We start from the raw sequence: 24,305 nt of genomic DNA, 5'->3' as shown, positions 1-24,305 counted from the left end.
CCAGCATTGGACTCTTGATGTATATGCATGTCCTTGTGTGTTAAGTAACAAACAGCCAGGGTGTACAGATACATCCTGTGTCCTCAAAAGGTTAAAAGTTTGGACAATTGTGCATGTGTTTTTTTGTTTGTTTGTTTTCTTGTTTTTTTGAAAAATAAGAAAAGAAGGGCGATTAATTTTTTATTAGGGTGGGAGCTTTGATTTAATTAAAAGAAATAATTTTTTATTTTACACTTTTTCCCATAGGGGACTTTTATATGCAATAATTAGATTGCATTCACTGATAAATGCTATGCTATTGCATATCTATCCCTCACCACCATAGACATTAACTGATCCAGGGCATACACGTTGTTGCGTCGTTATGTCCCAGATTGGATGGAAAGGGCATACATATAGGGGATAAAACAAACTGTCTTATATTGTGTAGGTCCCTCTTATGACAATAAAACAGCTTAGACCAGTGAAAGCATGGACTCCACAAAATCTCTGGAGGTATCCTTAGGATCCTTCATAGATATGACTTGTTTTTCCAGCCCATTGTACAGATCTACAGATGCTGGGGTTCAAATTAACAATTTCAACTCATGTCTTATTCCTTAAACTTTACTTGAGTTTTGAAAATTCAGGAATATCCCTGCCAGGGAGGAATGTATATGGTCTGCAACAACGATTAGGTTGGCATAACCAGTCATGGCAGGATCAGTATGAATGCCAGTACCTGAGGCTTACTTGATTACTTACTTGATTACTCACAGGACAACATTTCCCCCGAGCATTACATTATCTTCACCATTTTGCCTTCCTCCCATACTGCTTGCCATCTCTTCCCCAGAAAAGCAATGCACATACACCCAACCATCCATGATGTGTGAAAGAAAATGTAATTAACCCCTTAAGGACACAGCCCATCTTGGCCTTATTGGGGTACTCCACTAGCCAGCATTCGGAAGTAAATGTTCCGAACGCTGTTTTCGCACTGCGGGGTAGGCGACCCCCTCAATGCAAGTCTATGGGAGAGATCCCATAGATTTGCATTGAGGGGGCGTGGTTGTGTGATGTCCTGAGGGGCATGGCCGACCCCTGCAGCGTGAAAACAGCGTTCAGAACATTTACTTCCAAACGCTGGCCAGTGAAGTACCCCTTTTTTTGTACGACCAGTTTTCCTTTGTAATGACATCACTCACTCTACCATAAAAATGTATGGCCAAATTTTAAAAAAATACTATTTGTGTGGGGAAATTGAAAAGAAAACCGCAATTTAGCAAATTTGGAAGGCTTTGTTTTCATGCTGTACAATTTACGGCAAAATGACATGTTTTCTTTATTCTGTGGGTCTATGCGATTAAAATAATACCCATGATTGTATATTTTTCCATTATTGTACCGCTTTAAAAAATCTCAAACTTTTTAACCCAATAAGTGTGTTTAAAATCCCTCTATTTTGACAACTTATAACTTTTTCATTTTTCTGCTATAAAGGCGGTATGAGGGCAAATTTTTTGCACCGTGATCTGTACTTTTTTTGATACTCCATTTGCATATATGACATTTTTTATTATTATTTTTTTTTATTTGGGAATATTATGTGACAAAAAAGCAGCAATTTTGGAATGTTTTTTTATGTTTACGCTGTTCACCATATGGGATCAATAACATTATATTTTGACATTTATGCACGCGGCGAAACCAAATATGTTTATTAATTTTTTTTTACATTTTCTGGGGGTAAAATGGGAAAAAGTGACGATTTTAATTTTTATTGGGGATGGGGATTTTTCAAGTTTTTTAAATTTTTTTACATAATTTTTTTTTTTACTTGATTGCTAATACTATTCAGTGCTATGCACAGTGTTCTCAGTGATCTTCTGCTCTTGTCTGCTTCTGCTCGACCTCAAACCAGAGCAGAAGACCCCTGGAGACGGACAGGGGCAGGTGAGGGGACCTCCATCCGCCATTATGGATGATCAGATCCCTGCGGCAGCACCGCGGGCGATCCCATTATCCATTTTAGTGATCGCAATGCCGAAGATGCCGTGATCTGTATTGATCACGGCATCTGAGGGGTTAATGGCACACATCAGCGCGATCGCTGGGGACCTGCCGTGCATGACACGAGCACCACTCCGGTGCTCGTGGGCATATACAGGTCGTAAATGTACGTCCCGGTGCGTTAAGTACCAGGGCACCAGGACGTACATATATGTCCAATGTTTTTAAGGTGTTAATCAGATTAAATCATCTTTTTCTATTACATACATGCTTCCATTGTGGGCAAAATGAAAGAATAAACACAATATTGACAGGTATGTGGCTACACAGCCCTACTTTTAGGAATATGCAATGCTTTGTGTATTTTTACATCTTTCATTTCAGGACTTGGATTAGCATTTGCTCTTTAAGTGCATCCTATGTATCTTGGTTTCACATTACCCTGTCGCTAGTTTACCAGTTGATCTGTTTTGGGTCACTTTTGGAAAGTACAGTCCACTGCATATACTGGTAACACTCCAGAATAATTTGCCTATTTTTCAGGCTTCCATCACATCAGCTTTGAAAATGACTGTTCACCTGATACCTAATATATCTTATCCCTTGACAGGTGCCAAAGTCAACAGATGGTCAAATCTATCTAACCTCACCTGTCGGTAGATTTAATGAAAGGGATGACCTGTGTACATTGCAATAGATAACGTTTATGAGTTAAATAAAAACTAAAGTATACTTATACAATTTAAAAATAACCATATCCCTCTGGTTCTCCAGTTGGCAGATTATTTGAGATTTCCTATTTAAATATATTTCTGACAACCTGTGTAACAGTCATTTGAATAAAATCAAGAATTCTTGACAGTGGAATATATTTTTCATTTTATTTATTCATTCACTCGTGATTTTCAGTCTGACTTCTTTTTAGTTGTTTGCTGCAGAAGGTAATGATGGTCTTTCAGCTTCCTGTTAAGCATAAATCAGTTTTCTAGGATCAGTTTGTTCAAAGCATAGACAATGCTTTATTCTGTAAATTCTGGGTAACATCAAAGTCTTCCAACTCCATTTAAAAAAAATAGATTGTACACTTCAGGGTAAAATCTCTATTATTATTATTCAGTGATGTTGAATGTGATGTGATATTACCTCAAAAGACTGAACAGATAAGGATCTTGTGCTACAACTATGCATTTAAAATGATAGAAATAGCTTTCTGGTCTGACTGTTCACTTCCACTGAGAATTTTCTAAATTGCTATATAAAAAGTATACATAAGGGAATTGGAAACATGTTTAAAATAAGTTGTTTGCAAAATATACTGTATCATATAAAAAAGCAAATGTGTTCACCCTGTAAAAACATACATTGGGTGTTTCTGAGAGTGGGAAAACATATTTATATGGTAAGATTCTTTTTTATATTACAATTTTATAGTGTCTGGCCGAAGTATATGTTGTTATTTAGCTGGATCCTGATCTATGGAACAGTTCCCTAAAACAGAAAAATGAAAACCCTGGCAGAAACCAACCCAATAAAGCCCAAAATGTTAAATTTTTGGCTACTTTTGGGGGATTGGGGTCTGCAAATACATTTTGCATATGCATTCTGAGATTTTCTGATGCATATAGCAAATAGGGACCATAAAGGAGCCGTATATGAATTGTCTAATAGTAAAATGACAATAGCAAAGTGACAAAATAAAGGGAACTTATCATTAAGTTTTTTATTGCATAAACCACAATTTCAGCAGCATGTAAGTGATGAAAGACTCCCTTTAACCCCTTAAGGACCACGGGTTTTTCCGTTTTTGTACTTTCGTTTTTTCCTCCTCACCTTTTAAAAATCATAACCCTTTCAATTTTGCACCTAAAAATCCATAAAATGGCTTATTTTTTGCGCCACCAATTCTACTTTGCAGTGACATCAGTCATTTTACCAAAAATCTACGGCCAAACGTAAAAAAAAATCATTGTGCGACGAAATTGAAGAAAAAACGCCATTTTGTAATTTTTGGGGGCTTCCGTTTCTACGCAGTATATTTTTCGGTATAAATGACACCTTATGTTTATTCTGTAGGTCCATACGGTTAAAATGATACCCTACTTATATAGGTTTGATTTTGTCGTACTTCTGGAAAAAATCATAACTACATGCAGGAAAATTTATACGTTTAAAATTGTCATATTCTGACCCCTATAACTTTTTTATTTTTGTTCATATGGGGCAGTATGATAGCTCAATTTTTGCGCCATGATCTGAAGTTTTTAGCGGTACCATTTTTGTATTGATCGGACTTTTTGATCACTTTTTTTTTGATCGTCAAAAAGCGACCAAAAATACGTTATTTGGAATTTTTTGCACGTACGTCATTGACCATGCGGTTTAATTAATGATATATTTTTATAGTTCAGACATTTACGCACGCGACAATACCACATATGTTTATATTTATTTTTATTTACATGGTGGTTTTTTTATGGGAAAAGTGGGGTGATTTGAACTTTTATTAAGGAAAGGGTTAAATCACATTTAACTTTTTTTTACACTTTTTTTTGCAGTATTTTTTTGGCACTGCACACACTGGGGGACATGTATCATTTCCAGTGTATAATAGAAGTTTTTTACCCCTCTGCCTGTTGTGTAAATTTGGCGCAGCTGCGTTAAATTTATCATTCTTGTGCAGCTACTTTCTTGAATTGCGTTTAAATTTAAAATTCTCCTCAGAGCATAAATTTACACCGCAGCTCTATTTAGTAGGAGCTTTGTCTGCAGCGTATCTGCACCTAAACAGTAAGTGTGTCCTCGTTATTAGTTTTAGAATTTTTTTCTTCATTATGTAGAGTTTTAATCTCACAATAATACCACTTTTTGCACCCAACTATAACACTTCAATTATACGAATGTCCTTATTCTTCATTTAACATCTGTGACACCCCTGTGCAAATCACCTCAAATGAACATGGTGCACTCTACCTTATGGGCCTTGTTGTGCGCCCGCAGAGCACTTTGCGCCCACATATGTGGTATCTCCGTACTCTGGCTAAATTGTGTCCCACTAACATACTGGTGTAGACTCCAACTGTTCCTTTTCATAATGGGTAAAAGGAGAAAAAGCCCCCCAAAATCTGTAAGGCAATTTCTCCCGAGTACGGCTATACCCCATATGTGACCCTAAAATGTTGCCTTGAAATACGACAGGGCTCCAAAGTGAGAGACCGCCATGCGCATTTGAGGCCTAAATTAGGGTTTTGCATAAGGGTGGACATAGGGGAATTCTATGCCAGTGTTTCCCAAACAGGGTGCCTCCAGCTGTTGCAAAACTCCCGACATGCCTGGACAGTCAATGGCTGTCCGGCAATATTGGGAGTTGTTGTTTTGCAACAGCTGGAGGCTTCATTTTGGAAACAGTGCCGTACCAGATGTTGTTCATATTTATTGGGGAGGGGAGGGGGGCTGTGTAGCGGTATGTGAATATGTAGTGTTATTTACTTATTTTATTTAAGTGTAGTGTAGTGTTTTTAGGGTACAGTCACACGGACGGGGGTTCACAGCGAGTTTGCTGCATCTCAATCTTGCAGCACTCTCTGTAAACCTCCGCTCATGTGAGTGTACCCTGTCCATTCACATTGGGGGGAAGAAACATCCAGCTGTTGCAAAACTACAACTCTGAGCATGCCCTTTGGCTGTCCGTGCATACTGGGAGTTGTAGTTTTGCAACAGCTGGAGGCACACTGGTTGCGAAATACGGAAACAGACTCAGTGTTTCGCAACCAGTGTGCCTTCAGCTGTTGCAAAAACTTCAAATCTCAGCATGCAGTGACAGCAGAAGGACATGCTGGAACTTGTAGTTATGCAACAGCTGGAGGCATACTGCTACAACTCCCAGCATGCCCTTTTGCAGTCCGTGCATGCTGAGGGTTGTAGTTATGCAACAGCTGAAGGCACACTGGTTGCAAAACACTTAAAAGTTTTTTACTTAACTTAGTGTTTCCAAACCAGTGTGCCTCCAGCTGTTGCACAACTTCAATTCCCAGCATGCATGGTCTGTCAGTGCATGCTGGGCATTTTAGTTTGGAGGCACAGCTGGAGGCACACGGGTTGGGAAAAAGAGTTAGGAAACGAACAATGTTTCCCAACTAGTGTGCCTCCAGCTGTTGCAAAACTATAATTCCCAGCATGGCCAGACATGCTGGAAGTTGTATTTCGGCAATATCTGAACGGTCAGATGTTGACGAACTACAACTCCCAGCATGCTTGGGCAGTCTGGGCATGCTGGGAGTTGTAGTTTTGCAACAGCTGGAGGTCCACAGTTTGTAGACCACTGTATAATGGTCTCCAATCTGTGGTCTTCCAGATGTTACAGAACTACAACTTCCAGCATGCCTCGACAGAGTGGGCATGCTGAGATTTGTAATTTTGGAGGCATGCTGGGAGTTGTAGTTCTGTAACATCTGGAAGACCACAGATTGGAGACCATTATACAGTGGTCTCCAAACTGTGGCCCTCCAGATGTTGCAAAACTACAACTCCCAGCATGCACAGAAAGCCAAAGGCTGTTTGGGCATGCTGGGAGTTGCAGTTTTGAAACTCCCAGAGGCAGCAGTGAGATCGCTTTACGGCGATCTCACTGCTGCAAATGAAGATGCCGCCCCGCTGCCGGGACCGCTCGGGACACCGCATGGCCGGGTAAGTGATGCCGGGGGACGGGTAAGGGACACTTAGCAGAGCGGTGTGTGTCCTGATCCCCGTGATCCGTACTCACACACCGCACTGCTAAGTATTCTCATAGCGAAACACTGCTATCAGCTAGTCAGATTTGACTAGCTGATAGCAGCGATCGCTGGGGGGGGGGGGGGGATGAAACCTGGTAAGATTGGCACACGGTAAGATGGCTGGCTATCAGTGATAGCCACCATCTTACCGGGCACTGGGGAAAAGTATAACGGAAAGCAGTACATTTTAAAAATAAAAGGAGAATGATCTACAGTGTTAAGTGGATTACAAAGCTATTTTAATGTGATGGAGCTTGTTCAATGATAAGTAAGCTATCAAACATTTCCTATGTAAATGTATTAAATTGTTGGATCATAAAATAACAATATACAAGTGATCTAATGAATAACTGAACTGTAAACAAATATTCTATATGCAAATTATTTTAAAAGTGCTTTGGAATAACCAAGGAGTAAAAAGCAATATAAAGCAAACCAAATGAGGAATTGAGATAGGAAAGTTAAAACATTCTGGTGGTTCCTTAGTAGAACTTTCCTTCAGAGATAGAAAGGATTGCTACGTGCAGTTAAAGTTGGCTTATATTTGCTGGGAAAAAGATGCACGTGCGTCAACATTTTTGGTGCAAAGGAAAAGTACGCTGGTAATAAATCCATGTGTACTATAGATGTCACTCCAAGGTACCCTGATTAAGCCACATCTGGACGACATGCTCTACCAAAACGTGTGCAAAAAAATGTGCAAAAAAAGGGCTTGCGCAAAATTTTGCGCCAAAAAGTACACACAAAACAGGGGTAAAAATGTTGATACATGTCCCCCACTGATCCTATACCCAGGGTTATCGGCGGTCGATTGCTCTAGCCTGAATCTCAGGCTTGGAGCAATCAATCGCCGAGGGGACACGAGCGGAGGTCCTCTTACCTGCCTCCGGCGTGTCCCCTGGGCGATTGATTGCTCCAAGCCTGAGATTCCGGCTTGAGCAATCGACCGCTGATAACCCTGATCACTGCAAAGCTATGGCTTTGCAGTGAACAGGGTATAAGATCAGTATTCAGTATAAGATGCATTTTCACTGTGGTGGTCCCGATCAGCCCCGCTGAGCAGCCGTGAAGGTTTTACTTTCGGTTTAGATGCGGTGTTCAACTTTGAATGCCGCATCTAAAGGGTTAATAGCGCTCGGCACCGCGATAGCTGCCGCGCGCTATTAGCCTCGGGTGACCCCGCGTTATATTGCGGGAGCCGGCAAAGGATGTAAATATACGTCCTTAGTCGTTAAGGGGTTAAAGGGGTACTCCAGTGTAAAACTTTTTTTTTTTTTATTAACTGGTGCCAGAAAGTTAAACAGATTTGTAAATTACTGCTATTAAAAAATCTTAATCCTTTTAGTACATTTTAGCAGCTGTATGCTACAGAGGAAATTCTTTACTTTTTTTATTTCTTTTTTGTCTTGTCCACAGTGCTCTCTGCTGACACCTCTGTCCGTGTCAGGAATGTCTGGAGCAGCATAGGTTTGCTATGGAGATTTTGTCCTGCTCTGGACAGTTCCTGATACTGGCATCAGGTGTCAGCAGAGAGTACTGTGGACAAGACAAAAGAACAAATTCAAAAAACAAAGAGTTTCCTCTGGAGCAAACAGCTGCTAAAAATACTTAAATAATTAAGATATTTTAATAGAAGTTATTTACCAATCTGTTTAACTTTCTGGCACCAGTTCATAAAAAAAAAAGTTTTCCACCAGAGTACCCCTTTAAGTCAATGGACATACACAAGGAATGGATCCACATGGGTCACCATATTATGGAGATGTTCCCTCTAAAAGTAATGTTTCTGGGGTGGAAAACTGCCATAAGGGTATATTTATATGCAGCAGTTTAATTACATTTATTTGAATTGATATTTTAGAACCTTATGTACTTGCAACAGAAATCACCATACAAAAATATAAAATGCATTTAGCCTCACACATTTCGGCAACAAACCTTTCACATGTGAGGGTACACTTCTGTAGGTGTCATTTTTTAACTCTACACAAATTTGAGGATGTACAGAGCTGTAATACATACAATGGTCTTTATGAATCATCTGGGAACCTTAACCTTTCTAATATACTACATATGAACCTTTTATTACATTTTTCTATAAATCATGGCTTATAAAAAAAAAAAGACCACTAGGGGCCCCATACCACCCAGAACATTCTCCTGTCTGGCTGCAGCATCATTTTTGTCTAAGCTGAATCATAGGCTGGGACAAAGCCCATTAAGTAAGGGCAGTACCAGCCCCCCTCTCTGCTCACTGCTGTCCTATCAGACTCCTGCCTGAAAATAGAGAGGAAATGGTTACAGAGCAGTCTGCAGCAATTGGATATAGAGATCCAGCACAGTACAGCAAACTCAAAGAGCAAGTTGAGTCATGCAGTGTGGGGACACGTCCCCTCTAAAACACAGAATGACAAACCAAGTGACCAACAAATAAAAGCTATTTGCAAGAGAAATTTAGATGCCAGACAGTACTAGGTACTGAGTAACATATAACTTTTATTTGTTTTTGTGGAATATGACATGTACTCTTTCACCCCTTAACAACATAGGACGTAAATGTATGTCCTGGTGCCCTAGTACTTAACTCTGCAGGATGTACATTTACGTCCTGTACATGACCGCGAGCACCAGAGTTGGGCTTGTGTAATGCTCGGCAGGTCCCGCGATCGTGCTGATGTGTGCCATTAGCCCCTCAGATGCTGTGATCAATGCAGATCATGGCATCTGCAGCAGTGCAGTCAATAAAATGGATGACTGGATTCCCCACAGCGCTGCCGGGGGAATCCGATCATCCAGCTTGGCGGCCAGAGGTCCCCTCATCTGCATGCACTATTTCTCCCGTTACTATCTTCCGTCACAAAATAATGTCCGTTATTAATAATGGGCGGCAACGGGTTAAAACGGCTATTAAAATCACATTATATAATGGGATTTTCTAACGTCTGTTAGGGATTTTCTAATGGCCGTTTAACCCCGCGATCGCCCGCTATTTTATAATGGGCATTATATAACGGTACTTTTCATAGTGTGAAAGCAGCCTAACAAAGCCAAGAGATGGTTTATTTTTACAACAATGTATTGCAAACATTTTACAGGCCTACTAATAAAAATGAAAACAATGCAGATAAATGCACAATAATGGTGTATAATGGACATCGAATGTACCAGCAATATTCAGAAGCACTTCGTAAACAGGGTACATTCATACATACAGGATCCTGCGCAGATTTGATGTACAGGATTTGTAACTGCAGATTAGAAGCTGTGCTCAGTCATTTAGTTTACATTGAAATCTGCAGCAGAAAATCCTGTGCATCAAATGCTGCACATCAAATACATGTGAATGTACCCTAAAGAAGATGTAAGAAAGGAAGGAGGGAGAGATGAGAAAAATAGGGTCAGCTCAGCTTAGAGATACTCAGGGAAATACAGGGATATACTAGTCCATTGCTCAGATAAAAGGGTACTTATAAATGTGATTTCTCACATGTTCCAGAAAATCCATTGAGTTTTTTTTTAAACAAACGCTGAGGCTGATGGTCTTTGTCCCATTTTTTTTTCACTAACATATATTTCTGAGACAAGGACAGTTTGTGTTTTTTGTTTCTTCTATTTGTTCTCTTAAAAACAAATAAATAAATAAACCAAATGTGTAAAAAAAAGTTTTTTTTATTGGTTTTGTGTGGCTTTTTTTTGGTAAGTTATGTATTTAGATAACATAAATAAAATATTTTCTATGACCTTTTACATTCAGTAAATGCTGTAGTTCTGAAATAGTGTTGTACATTTTTTGACCTAATGATTTCACATTTATCTAGTGGCGTAGCTACAGGGGGCACACTAATGACAACTGGCATGGAGCCCAAGAGGCTTCAGGGGGCTATCATCCAATTTCAGTTTGAGGTCTTCAGACTAATTGCTCTTTTGCCTTTTCTTTAGTCATGGTATATCAGGAAGTGTCAATTTTAATTTCACCCTTGAAGGTTCTTTTGAATCTCTCTGGATTGTAACTCAATCACATACAGACAGTTTTTTAACTAACACATTTAATAAATGACAATAACATGTGAGACAAAAGTGAAAAATGATCAGAGAAAAAAAATAATGAATAAAATATAATAACAATAATAATAACACAATAATGGACAATAAAAAATATATACAGCAATGGCATTTAAAACTTTAGGCAATAACAATACATTGATGTTAAGTAGCTAAGTAAAACTGAAACATGAAATTATAAAAATTGTTACTTACTTCCCAGAAAAGGTGTCCTGTGCCCAGTATGGGCTTTTCTGAATTAAGCAGCTGCATAAAGGGAATGACTCTGGGCACCATGACCTGTGTCAGCGATGTCCTCAAATGAGACTCACTCGCTTTAGTATATGGTTTTACTCTTACACAGATTTTTATGAATAGCTACTTTTAAATGACTATAAATGACCATGATAAATAAAAATTAGACTAACTTTGGAAAGTTATCTACTGTCAAGACACAATATTACCTTCTTCGGATAATATAAGCTGATTTATAAATTGCCAATGAGAACTGAGAACTAATACAGCCTTAAAGGGGTACTCCACTGGAAAACATTTTTTTTTTCTAAATCAACTATCAACGGGTGCCAGAAAGCTAAACAGATTTGTAAGTTACTTCTATTAAAAAATCAGCTGTTGTATGCTCCACAGGAAGTTATTTTATTTTAGAATTTCCTTTTTGTTTGACCACAGTTCTCTCTGCTGACACCTCTGTCCATGTCTGAAACTGTCCAGAGTAGAAGCAAATACCCCATAGCAAACCTATTCTGCTCTGGACACTCCCTGATATGGACAGAGGTGACAGCACTGTGATCTGACTGAAAAGAAATTCAAAAAGTAAAGAACTTCCTGTGGATCATACAACAGCTGATAAGTACTGGAAGGATTACATTTTTTAATAGAAGTCGTTTACAAATCTGTTTAACTTTCTGGCACCAGTTGATTTACAAATTTTTTTTCCCAGTGGAGTACCCCTTTAACCCCTTAAGAACCGAGGGTTTTTCCGTTTTTGCATTTTCGTTTTTTCCTCCTTGCCTTTAAAAAATCATAACTCTTTCAATTTTGCACCTAAAAATCCATATGATGGCTTATTTGTTGCGCCACCAATTCTACTCTGTAATGACGTCAGTCATTTTGCCCAAAAATCGACGGCGAAATGGAAAAAAATCATTGTGAGACAAAATAAAAAACGCTGTTTTGTAACTTTTGGGGGCTTCCGTTTCTGCGTAGTAATTTTTTCGGTAAAAATAACACCTTATCTTTATTCTGTAGGTCCATACGATTAAAATGATACCATATTTATATAGGTTTGATTTTGTCGTACCTCTGGAAAAAATCATAACTACATGCAGGAAAATTAATACGTTTAAAATTGTCATCTTCTGACTCCTACAACTTTTTTATTTTTGTGCATATAGGGCGGTATGAGGGCTAATTTTTTGCAGTACCATTTTTGCATTGATAGGACTTATTGTTCGACTATGGAATTCGACTATGATATATTTTTATAATTTGGACATTTCCGCACGCGACGATACCATATATGTTTATTTTTATTTTTGTTTACACTGTTTTTTCTTTTTATGGGAAAAGGGGGGTGATTCAAACTTTTAATAGGGAAGTGGTTAAATGATCTTTATTCACTTTTTTTTTTTCACTTTTGTTTTGCAGTGTTATGGCTCCCATATAGGGACCTAGAACACTGCACACACTGATCTATTACATTGATCACTGGTTTCTCATAGGAAACCAGTGATCGAAGATTCTGCCGCTTGACTGCTCATGCCTGGATCTCAGGCACTGAGCAGTCATTCGGCGATCGGACAGCGAGGAGGCAGGTAGGGACCCTCCTGCTGTCCTGTAAGCTGTTCGGGATGCCCCGATTTCGCCGCGGCTATCCCGAACAGCCCACTGAGCTAACCGGCATACTTTCACTTTAGATGCGCCGCTCAACTTTGAACGCCGCGTCTAAAGGGTTAATTGCGTGCGGCACCGCGATCAATGCCGCGCGCTATTAGCCACTGGTCCTTGCCGTTGTTAGAGGCCAGGCACGACCCACTATGACACGGCCCCGCTTTATAGATCGGGAGCGGACACATGAAGTTCCAGTACGTCATGTGTCCTTAAGGAGTTAATATTAAGTATGCATGGTATGCTGAGTTTCTAAGACTTCAGTGCCCTTATACTAAAGTTTTTATGTAATGCCTTTACATTACTAGCAAGTACACTACATATTTTATATAACCATGCCTAAATCATTCATATGAACAAATGTTCACACTTAACTCCAAATATATAAAAAAAAAAAACACATAAATAAGTGGAGCCTAAAACTATAATGAGATATTAAATTGAGACACGTTGTACAGGATCTACTTTATATCAGTGAGAGGGGTGCTCTTGGGAAGTTAAGAAAAACAAAAATGCCACAAAGCCACCACAATACCTGTTCTGTGTCCCCTGTAGTTATCCATGGTATTTTGCCAGCTCCTGTGGCCCCTGTTGTCTCTTGAAAATTATTTTTTATTGCTTGCAGATCAGACTACAACTCACAGCAGTAAGTACAGCTCTGTGTAATGGCTGCCAGCCAATTGCTTTTGCTATCTGTATGCATGCGGTGTTATTGTTAACACAATATACATATTTTTTCTTTCAAACTATCCTTTCCCCCAGCAATAAATCATGATATTCGCAGTCAGTGATTGGATCTACAGCAGGACAAGAGCAGTGTAATCTGCTGAGAAGACCGCACTGCCGGCAAGATCCTCACACAGGGAAAGGGAGGGGAGGTGTGGCTGTGAAGCCAGAAATCATGTGATGTTTGTCTCTCTAGGATGGTAGCGGCTAGTCTCATTGAGGGGTTTGCAGAAAGACATGAAGGATCTGATAATGACATCTTTCTCTTACTCCTTGCATGTAAATGACAGCTGAAAGAGAGAAACTGCTCTATATAGCTAATAAATTATATTTAGACAAATACATGAGTTGGTGAGAGGGAAAGGGTGGGCTATGGGTTTAGCAACCAGGAATACTCCTTTAATAGTATAGCCCAAAAAAGTGACGGTATAGTAGAAAAGGAAAGATAAACTTTGGGAATAAAGATAAGTGCCAAGGAGGCAGATTAGAGAAAGGAAGAGAAGAAAGAAGAAAAAAAGAGAAACAGAGGGAATAATAAGTGACATGTTAAAAAGTATCCTAAATTAACAATAAAAGTGTAATGAAAAGGGGCAGGGAACAGGGAGTTAATTTGCCCTAACTGTCCCTACAACCGATGTCCCTTCCTATTGCCCATCCGCCCTAAACGACGAATCAACAACATCGAGAACAGACCCTATACTGCACTATATTTATAGTGCTGGGGCATCAGAGTCTAACAAAACTGTAAATGTCAGGGAACAAGTCAGGAACATAATGGGAATACTACAAACAGATATACTAGGCAGGATATAGCATACTAACAAACAGCTCAAGAACCAGCATCAAGATTATCAGCAGATATTATAATATGAACAAGACTAGATATGAGCATAAGAATACAGCATACAAAACCAGGAGATGTAGGGGGATGAACAGGTTAACTGAATGTCAGAACACAAAACGGGTCAGGAAATCAAGAGCACTATTCACACTGGACTCCGAGCAAGGAACACTCTACTCCAATCATGAAAGGATATAAATACTAAAGCCAAATAGGCTCCTAGCTAGCGGGCACACTTCACAGTGTGGACAGGATACTAGCCTAAGAGGAAACAAAAATCCAAGAAACACGAATACAGACACAAGACTAACATACTCCTAGATAAAGGGATTAACACAAGGCTCAGAACAGGATTCTATCATAGGAGATCCAGGATCAAATAAGGGTGAAAACAGGACTGACAATACGCACAGTGTGATTACTGACTCAGGAAACATAAAGTAGAACAAACAATACAACAATGCTAAAACTTGACAAAGGTACTAAAACAAGCAAGCTAAAATCTAGATATCAGACAGGACATAAATCCATATTTAAAACTCAGGATACATGTGCTCAGACAGACATAATTAACATAATGCAAACATGATCAGATTGACAGGGGTAAATTACCAGCCCAGAGCAGCACCTGAAGAGGCCTTATATATAGACGGTGCTGAAGGGCTAGAAGGTTAACTCTTTCCAAACTAGGGAGAAAAAACACAGAAACTGTTCAGACATAAACATAATGTCCCAAACATAAGGAACAAAAGCAGAAAAATGCTAAATACAGAGATAATACAAAAAGGGATTATGCAGCCGGTGGGGCGCTTCCCAACTATGCCAACTAAATAAACCTGTTCTTGATTAAATCCTCTTTCTGAGCTGCAACAAGACTGTTGTATCTAAGAAGCACCCTGGCCCAATGTGTCATACTGCAGCTTAACAAATCGCTGGCTGAAGAGCATCACTGTGGACTGCAATTCGCTGAGCTGCAGTATGGTGCACTGGGCCCAGGTACTTCACAGTCCCGGCACGCCACACCACCCTGCAGCTGACTATCACTGCGGGGGACTGGAGCTAAGACACCGTAAGCACATGGAAAGTGCTGGAGGTAAATACAGGTTTATTTTGTTTTACAACACACAATAAGCATAGTATAAGCATCATTTTCAAAAAAACAAACACCCACTGGGTAACCTTTTCATATCCTAAATAAATAAGATACATCTTACAAAAAAGTGTAAAGTGTCCCTGTCATTTGAAAAAAACAAGTAACAGAGACATGTCATAATTATTATTTTTTGAATAAAAGTTTATTGAATTTTAATATAATACAGAAACAATGGCAGAAAGTGGATTGTAGAAACAAAGTCATATTATAAGTTTTAATTGGTCAGGGCCTGGATGTTCAGACCCCTACCGATTGCTATCATGAGGAGGAAGTAGCTTGCGGCTGAGCACTTCTTTCTCTGTCTGATCTCCCCATCTTGCTGAGAAGGTGGCTTCATAGACTTACTATAAATATCGGGTTAGGAAAAAAAGCTCAGCCACATGCTTCCCTGGCTTATTCTTACAATCATTGGGGGTCTAAACACTCAGACACCTACCAATTAAATCTTTTGACATGCCTCTGTGAGATGTCAAAGTTTTTTGTTTTTTGTGTTCTCGAATGAAAAGAACACTTTAAATTATAGAGTATGACACAAATATATGAATAATCTTACTTGGATCTTATGTTCCATATTAGCAGATGGTAGAGGAATATCCAGAGTAACACTGAAAGTCATGTGACATAACCTAGATATTTATAAGTACTTATTGGGGGAAGTTTCCCACCCTACATGAATTTATTTTAATCTTTTATATTCTTTAACAAAAATGATCAGAATGTTCCTGCATGATATAAAAGCACAGCAAATAGATATTCATTTAAAATATGTACTGATCTGATAGACCAAACATGCAACCCTGACAACTTGTTATCCAGATACATTTGTATTAACCCCTTAAGGACCAGGTCCATTTTGGCCTTAAGGACGAGGCCAATTTTATTTTTGCATTTTCGTTTTTTCCTCCTCACCTTCTAAAAATCATAACTATTTTATATTTTCATCCACAGACTCATATTAGGGCTTTATTTATGCGTCACCAATTTTACTTTGTATTGATGTAACTAATTTTACCATAAAATGTGTGGCGCAACCAAAAAAATATTATTTATGTGGGAAAATTGAAAATCGCAATAAATTTTTTTGGGAAGGTTTTGTATTCACGCTGTACTCTTTACAGTAAAAATGACATGTTTTCTTTATTCTGTGGGTCAATACGATTAAAATGACACCCATGTTATATGCCTTTTTATAATTGTACCGCTTTAAAAAAAATCTCAAACTATTTTAACAAAATTAGTAGGTTTGAAATTGCCCTATTTTGACCACCTATAACTTTCAAATTTTTCCATATAAGTGGCGGTATTAGGGTTCATTTTTTGTGCCGTGATCTGTAGTTTTTATTGGGACATCTTTTGCTTATATTTTACTTTTTATTAAAAAAATGTAGAATAAACTTTTACAAAAAAGCAGCAATTTAGATTTTTTTTTTTTTTTTTTTACGTTTACGCCATTCACTATATGGGAAAATTATCAATATATTTTGATAGTTCAGACTTTTATGCACGCATTGATACCAAATATGTTTGTTAATTATTATGTTTTATGCTTTTTGGGGGGTAAAATGGGAAAAACTGATGATTTATATTTTTATTGGGGGAGGAGATTTCTCAAATTTTTTACTTAAAAAAAAATTTTAACTTTTTTTTTACACTTTTTTTTACACTTTAATATTACCTGTGGGGACTATTTATAGCAATCATTTGATTGCTAATCAGTATTATCGGCCACCATTAATGGTGGGTTCCTGGCTGCTGATAGCAGCTGCAGTGCTCCCAGTCATGGCAGAGCGTAAATGTACATCATGGTGCATTAAGTACCACCACACCATGACGTACATTTATGTCCATTGTTGTTGAGAGGTTAAAGACCAAAGTGGGATTTTTTAGGGAAAAAAAGGAAGAATCAGCCTGTAGGAAAAAAATGCCAAGGCAATGAATCATCATGCTCCTATTTACACAGGGCATCAAAAGAGATGTAAGTGGTCGAGGAAAAGATATAGTTAGGGTCTTTGGAAAAAAAATCTTAAGGGCAGGGTTACACTAGGCGCATTCACAGCATATTTCACTCTGTGGATGCGTCAATGGCGTCAAGCTCTCCGCCGGCAGCCAGGTAGCTCTGTGTGTCTGCTTTAGACACAGAGCTCGCTCTGCAGGCCCTCTGTGACTGCCGTCGACGCTTCCGCAGTGTGAACTAGGCTGCAGATGCGCCCCTCTTGACCTTGCCCTTAAGGTCAATTTTGGTATAAAATATTGTTTATCTGAAAATATGGATCAATCGCCAATCCCCCATTCTAACTGTAGCTCCATTCTACTCTGATGAAGGCTCTAGCACTTGGATTGGCCCTATCATATCTCACCTATCCAGTGGATATAGTAACTGCTTTCAACAAAAATACCTATTACATTTGAATAGCTGTCATAATCAAATTATGTATATGTTTATTGATTGTCTATTATGATCCCTTAATTATGTTTGAAGACAAGCTTCAAGGTAAAAACGTAACGGTTTTTATGTGTTTTTTTTTACCTTCATGTTTTTTTAGCTGCTTTGTCCACCATTTATGTAGCAAGCTCAATTCACACACATATAATCACATTTATATAAAAATGTATTTAAAATCATTTATTCATTAAATGTTCAATCAAAAATATTATTAAAACATTTACATAAAAGGAAAAATAGCAAGAAATTACACGAAGGCATAAAATGAATGTAATCTGTATTTCCTTTTCTTAAATGTGCAAAACTATGAAAGTTCTTTAAAGGGGTTCTCCGGTGCTTAGACATCTTATCCCTATCCAAAGTATAGGGGATAAGATGCTTGATCGCGGGAGTCCCGCCGCTGGGATAGGGGATAAGATGTCTAAGCATCGGAGAACCCCTTTAAAGGTTTTCTCACAAGACCTCTTATAATAATACATTTGGTGAGAGACATTTATTATGAGTGGAATACGCTCATTTGTGGGTTTGGCAGTCATGTTGGGCTTGTCGTCTTTTACACCCTTTTTGGTGCTAACATTTTAGTGCAAAACCAATAGGGTCAATGGCCCTAGCTTTGTTCCATTTGTGTTAAGAAGAGATCAGCATCTCTTATATGTTATATTGCACTGATATTGACTAAAGATAATAAAACTCAACTTTTATTTGATTGCGTTTAAAAATAATTAAAGTGCACATTTCACAACATAACTACGGCCACCATCTACTACCTACTGATATAGTGTATCTGGGCGTAGTGAATTATTTGCTTTGATGTCAGCAATCAATTAAATTAGTATCCATACATTGCACTCACCCCTCTTATATGTTGCCATGGACAGCCTGCCCCGATTCAAACTTGCAGTGAAAAACGAGATACGAATTTGATAGTAAATCCGCTCGTATGAACCTACCCTCAAGCTATGTTCACATGGTGGAATGTTTGTGGAATGTTCACTAGAAAATTGCCAGCGACCATTCTGCAAACAGCTGGTGCCAACAAAATATGCCTGTGCTCAGACCCCTCAAGAGTGCACCATCTTTAAAGGTAGTAATGCATTTCGGATTGGATTCCCATGGCAGAATATGGCAGATGTTTCTGATGTGGATATCTCAATTCTGGCCTCCACAGAACTATTTGACATGTTAATTCTTTCTACTGAGGCCAGAATAAAAATGTCTGCGTCGGAAATATCTGCTATATTCTGCCATGGTCCAGCAATGTTTTCAATGGGACTCAGCAGCAATGGAATTTCCAAATGGAACCTGGCAGAAAGTTTTTTCTTGGAATATCTGCCATGTGAAAATGACAAATAAATGACAAAAAGTAAATTAAAGATTGAGCAGATGAAGTAAGAAGGGTCAAGAAAAGTTTTTTAGGACAAGTTAAAGAACCATCAAGACCACGGTAGAAGCTTTGCTTTTCGGCATATCACGGCCATATGCTGGCTTTTGGTCAACTGCAGTCTAAGGGTATGTTCACATATTCAAGTTTTTAACTATTATTAATTAATACAAAACCAGGAACAGATCATAAACTAAGGACATGGGTAAAGGGTAGACTAAAGCTTCTATTTTCAAATCTATTCCTGACTTTGTATTCAATAATAAACAATAACAAAATAAATACAAACCTGAATGTGTGAATACAGCCTGAAGGTGCTGTTCTATAATGAAGCCTTTTAAGGACAAATTATACATTGTATACATATTGAGCCAGATTTATCAAACTGTGTGAGAGAAGTGGAGTATTTTTTTTAAAAGTAACCAATCACAGCTCAGCCAACGAGTGAAAAGCTAAAGTGAAAGCTAAACTGTGATTGGTTGCTGTGGGAAAATCACTCCACATTTTATCTCACATAGTTTGATAAATCTGGGCCATTATTTTAATTAGGTAATTAGTTATTCTGTTCTATGCAGATTTTAACACAGATTTCCACAACTTCACACCCATGCGTAAATTGGTATTTGTAGTGAGACTTCTCTAACCTTCTTCTAATACTGGTATAACCTTATCTCTAATAAAAATTTCCATTCTTATTTTTTTTAAATGTACCTTTTAGCTCTTTGTCTTTTTGTGCAGCTCACCGGTTGGTTGCACTTTCCTCTACTTCACAGGGTTCAGCAGCAGTCACTTCCACAGGAAGAAGTTGTACTACAGTGAACTTAGCTTTGAAGAGTGAATATTCAATAAGACTGTAGTGTTACTAGACAGGGGAAGAGAACAGGAGAGAAAGAACATCATTATTTCTGCAGCTGTCTGCTGAACTCGTGTCTGACTAAGAAACTTCTATCACAGGAATAGAAGGTTAAATTCTGTGCACTGGGGAAATGGTACAAAATAGAAAAGTAACAATTGAAACCTGCAGAAAAATATGATTTTATATAAAAACACTTTATTATAAAATAATATTTTATCAATGTGTTTTTTAAAGTAAAATAACAGTAGTAAGAATCCCTATCAGCAATGCTATCATTGCCATCATAGAGTCATTCTATTGGGTACTGATGCAGAGACAGAATAATACATTTGAAAAAGAATAACAAATAAAATAAAATAAAAAAGTTTTCCAGTCTGGTCCGTACCGGAGGGTAAGTGCAGCTCTTTTCTCAGACCTATCTCCTCTCCTCCATTCGACCTCCTCCCCCTCCCCCCTCCTCTCCTCTTTCCTCTTACTCCCTTCCTCACCTGTGTTTCCTTTCCCTTTCCTTGCTTTAACAGTCTTTGTACCTTCCAGCTGGCAATAGCTACTGGTGATCCCTTGAGGATCAGGGATGTAAATTTGCATAACAGGTCTAGATGTGGGCACCCTCCTTAGTGTGCACGCTTTCCCGTATTGTTAGGAGGTGCATTGGGTTATTCCTACTCTATGCTGATCTCAACTGTCGACTGTATTGACCGGCTTTCTATTAGAGAGCATTTGTTTAGGCTATTGATGTTCTATTTCCATGATTGTGATGCCTTTCACCAACTTGCTTTACCATACCCGAGACCCCGCACGGGCCTCACCTTTATTCATGTCGTATTTCCCACTTTGGCTGTGTAAGGCATTCTAATGTTTGTTATCATATTTAACAAAAATTCAATAAAGTCTTACTTTGAAAAAATAAATAAATAAAAAAGCTTACACACTCGGAAAAAAAAAAAAAACACCTGAAACATAGTTCAGTCAAAATTTTTGAGACATATATAAAATAAATACAGCACCATATATAATCATGCACAAAAAGCCATAGAAAGGCATACAAATCCATAAAATTATATAACAAAACTGACTAATATAAATAAACTCATTGGCAAAAAATAAATAAGTAAATAAATAAATAATGCACCAAGAAGGAGTTGTTTGAACTGAATAAAACTTTATATATGTGAATACAATGATGATCGATGGAAATGACTACAATATTAGAGTGAATGGATACTTTTTTTGAGGAAAACTGTACAATTGATCTGTGATCTATGCAAGGCCTGCATCTTAGATGGAGGCTAGAAACAGGGGAAAGCGTGCTGGACCCCATTACACATGCCACCAGTCCTAGTTATTAAAATAAATTAATGGAGATCATGCCAGATTTTCTTGAATCAGATGTAATTTTAACTGCAGATTTGGGAGAACTGTCAGACTACCGCCATCCAGTCGAGCAGATTACCAGTTCAGGCCTGCCCAACACACACACACACACACACTTCTTCTGTGTCATATCTGTCTACAAGTCAAAAAGCAGCCTAAGCTCCTAAATCTATAAAATTTTAATTATGGAAAAACTATAAATTTGTACATATGTGTCTTGAGGTGTTAAAACTTAATCAGTTTTTTTTCTCCTTCACACAAATACAATAGGTTTGTCTACTGTGTATTGTGTTACCTACTATTGATTATATAGCATCCCACTATTCTGCATCGCTGTATGCAAATTTCAGAACATCAGAGAAATCCCCTTTTTCAGACAGGTACCACCAATCACAAACTTAAAAACTTACTAGTAGATTTTGAGAGTACCAGAAAAATTACACAAATATAGGGAAACATGCAAACTTCAGGTAGTTGTTGCTTCTAGTCAGGTAAGATTTGTTGTTCAACATAAGCAAATGTATTGCCTGTCTTCTTCAAGTCCCTACCATAATTTATAAACAACACCTTTGTCATATTTTGCTTGCCTGTGTTATGTTTTTCAACAGACATAGAATGAGATTTATCAAGGAATTTAAAAGGATTCTTCGCTTACAAAAATTGCACAAAAAGTCGCACGTGCCCCTAAGCAATTTTTAGTGCGACTTTTGTTGATAAGCATAAAACACCAATCAGCCCTACCTAAGCAATCTTCAGTTTTTACTTTGCAGTGGTTGGGAATTTATCAAGTGTGAATGTCGCACATAAGCAAAAAAAAAAACCTACAAAAAGTCGCAAGTTTAAGTCAGTTACAAAACTTGCTTCTGACAGCAACAGGAACCGTGATCAGGGCTCTGGGCAGGAAATATGAAATTACAGTGCCGTACTTTGATATTTCTGTGAGTGAGCCGGCTCTGCTCCGCAGGCACCTGCCCCGCATCTGCCACCTGCCCGCTAGCAGATTCAACTACAACTCCCAGCCTGTCTTCACTGTAAGGGCAAGCTGGGAGTTGAAGTCTTGCAACAGCTAGCAGGCACTGCCCGCTATCTGTTGAAAGACTAAAACTCCCAGCATGCCCGTACAGTGTGGACATGCTGGGAGCTGTAGTTGCAACAGCTAGCGGGTAGGTGGGAGATGGGGGCACGTGGCTGGTGAGACATTTTAACACCAGGGTGCCTCCAGCTGTTGCTAAACTACAACTACCATCCTGGGAGTTTTAATTTAGGAACAGTGAGCAGCTGGTTCTTAACTGGAGGCTTGCTGTTGTTAAATTACAACTCACATTATTCCCAGACAGCCAAAGGCTGTCTGTAAATGATGGGGGGGGGGGGTGCAGTTTAGCAACAGCTCAAGGCTCCCTGTTTCAGAAACCCTGCTTTATGGGTTTTCTACCCAGGGGAGAGAGCCATGAATGTACTAACCATTTTTTTGAGCTTTTTTTTTCCTTTTCATTTTTGATCTGTGTAGACTACAATGATGACCAGTGTTGTTTTTGTTTACTGTTAATAAATTGGTTAACAAGTGCTTGTGGGGGAGGGTTTTTTGGAATAAAAGTTTTTAAAACATGTTGTGTTTTTTTTATCTACTTTGCAGGCGTAGTAGTGGAAGCCGTCTTATAGACAGAGTTCATTACTAAGCCAGAGCTTAGCGTTAGCCCCAATTACAGCTAGCGCTAACCCTCAATTATTACCCCGGTACCCACCGCCAAAGGGGAGCTGGGAAGAGCCACTACCAAGAGGCCCTTGTTAACCATTTTACTAATATTAAGCAAAGAAAACATGCTGGTCACCGTAGTCTATTGAATCCGAAGTAGTCCTCTACATACAAGGATCTGAAATGAGAAGAACAAAAACACATAAAAATTGGGTTAGTACATTTAGGGGGGAAAAAGTGGTAAAAAAAAAAACCTTATAAACACATATACATTTTTTTGCTTACGTGTGCTAAAAAATTGTATTCTAAAGTGATTTGTTGTATTTTTGCTTATGTGAGCCATTTTCATCAACCCCCTGTGATAGTATGATAATATGTCAAACATAAGGAAAACCAAAGCAAAAAAAGGATGACTACAAAACTTTAGCAAAGCAACAATGGTAAATGTCTCTCATACAGTTTTTGTAAGGGTCCTCTCCACCCACATAGATCAGCTCCCGCATATGAGTAATCGAAACTAAAAAACATAGTTGCTTTAAAGGGGTACTCCGGTGCTTAGACATCTTATCCCCTATCCAAAGGATAGGGGATAAGATGCCTGATCGCGGGGGTCCCGCCGCTGGGGACTCCCGTGATCTTGCACGCAGCACCCCAGTTAAAATTAGTCCCCGGAGCATATTTGCTCCAGGTCTGATTACCGTGACCACGGGGCAGGCGGCGTGTGACGTCTCTGCCCTGTGGTCGCCGGTAATCAGACCCGGAGCGAACATTCTCCAGGGACTGATTTTAACTGGGGTGCTGCGTGCAAGATCACGTGGGTCCCCAGCGGCAGGACCCCAGCGATCAGGCATCTTATCCCTATCCTTTGGATAGCGGATAAGATGTCTAAGCGCCGGAGTACCCCTTTAAACTACTTTTTATATTGCTACTGATAAAATGTAGTTTACAAGAGAGTAGGTAATGAAACAATAGTAGCTCATAGATCAACTTCTAATCCAAGAGTGCCACACTTTGTTAGGCTGCATATATCGCCTCACTGATAAGAACAATATAGCAACTGTTATTATAATATCAATCAGTAATCTAAAAATAAAAGTCTATCCTGTTTAACATATAAGAGTGTCAATA

This window comes from Hyla sarda, chromosome 2, assembly GCF_029499605.1.
Source record: "Hyla sarda isolate aHylSar1 chromosome 2, aHylSar1.hap1, whole genome shotgun sequence".
Taxonomy (NCBI): Eukaryota; Metazoa; Chordata; class Amphibia; order Anura; family Hylidae; genus Hyla; species Hyla sarda.
Note: the sequence above shows the minus strand (reverse complement) of the source record.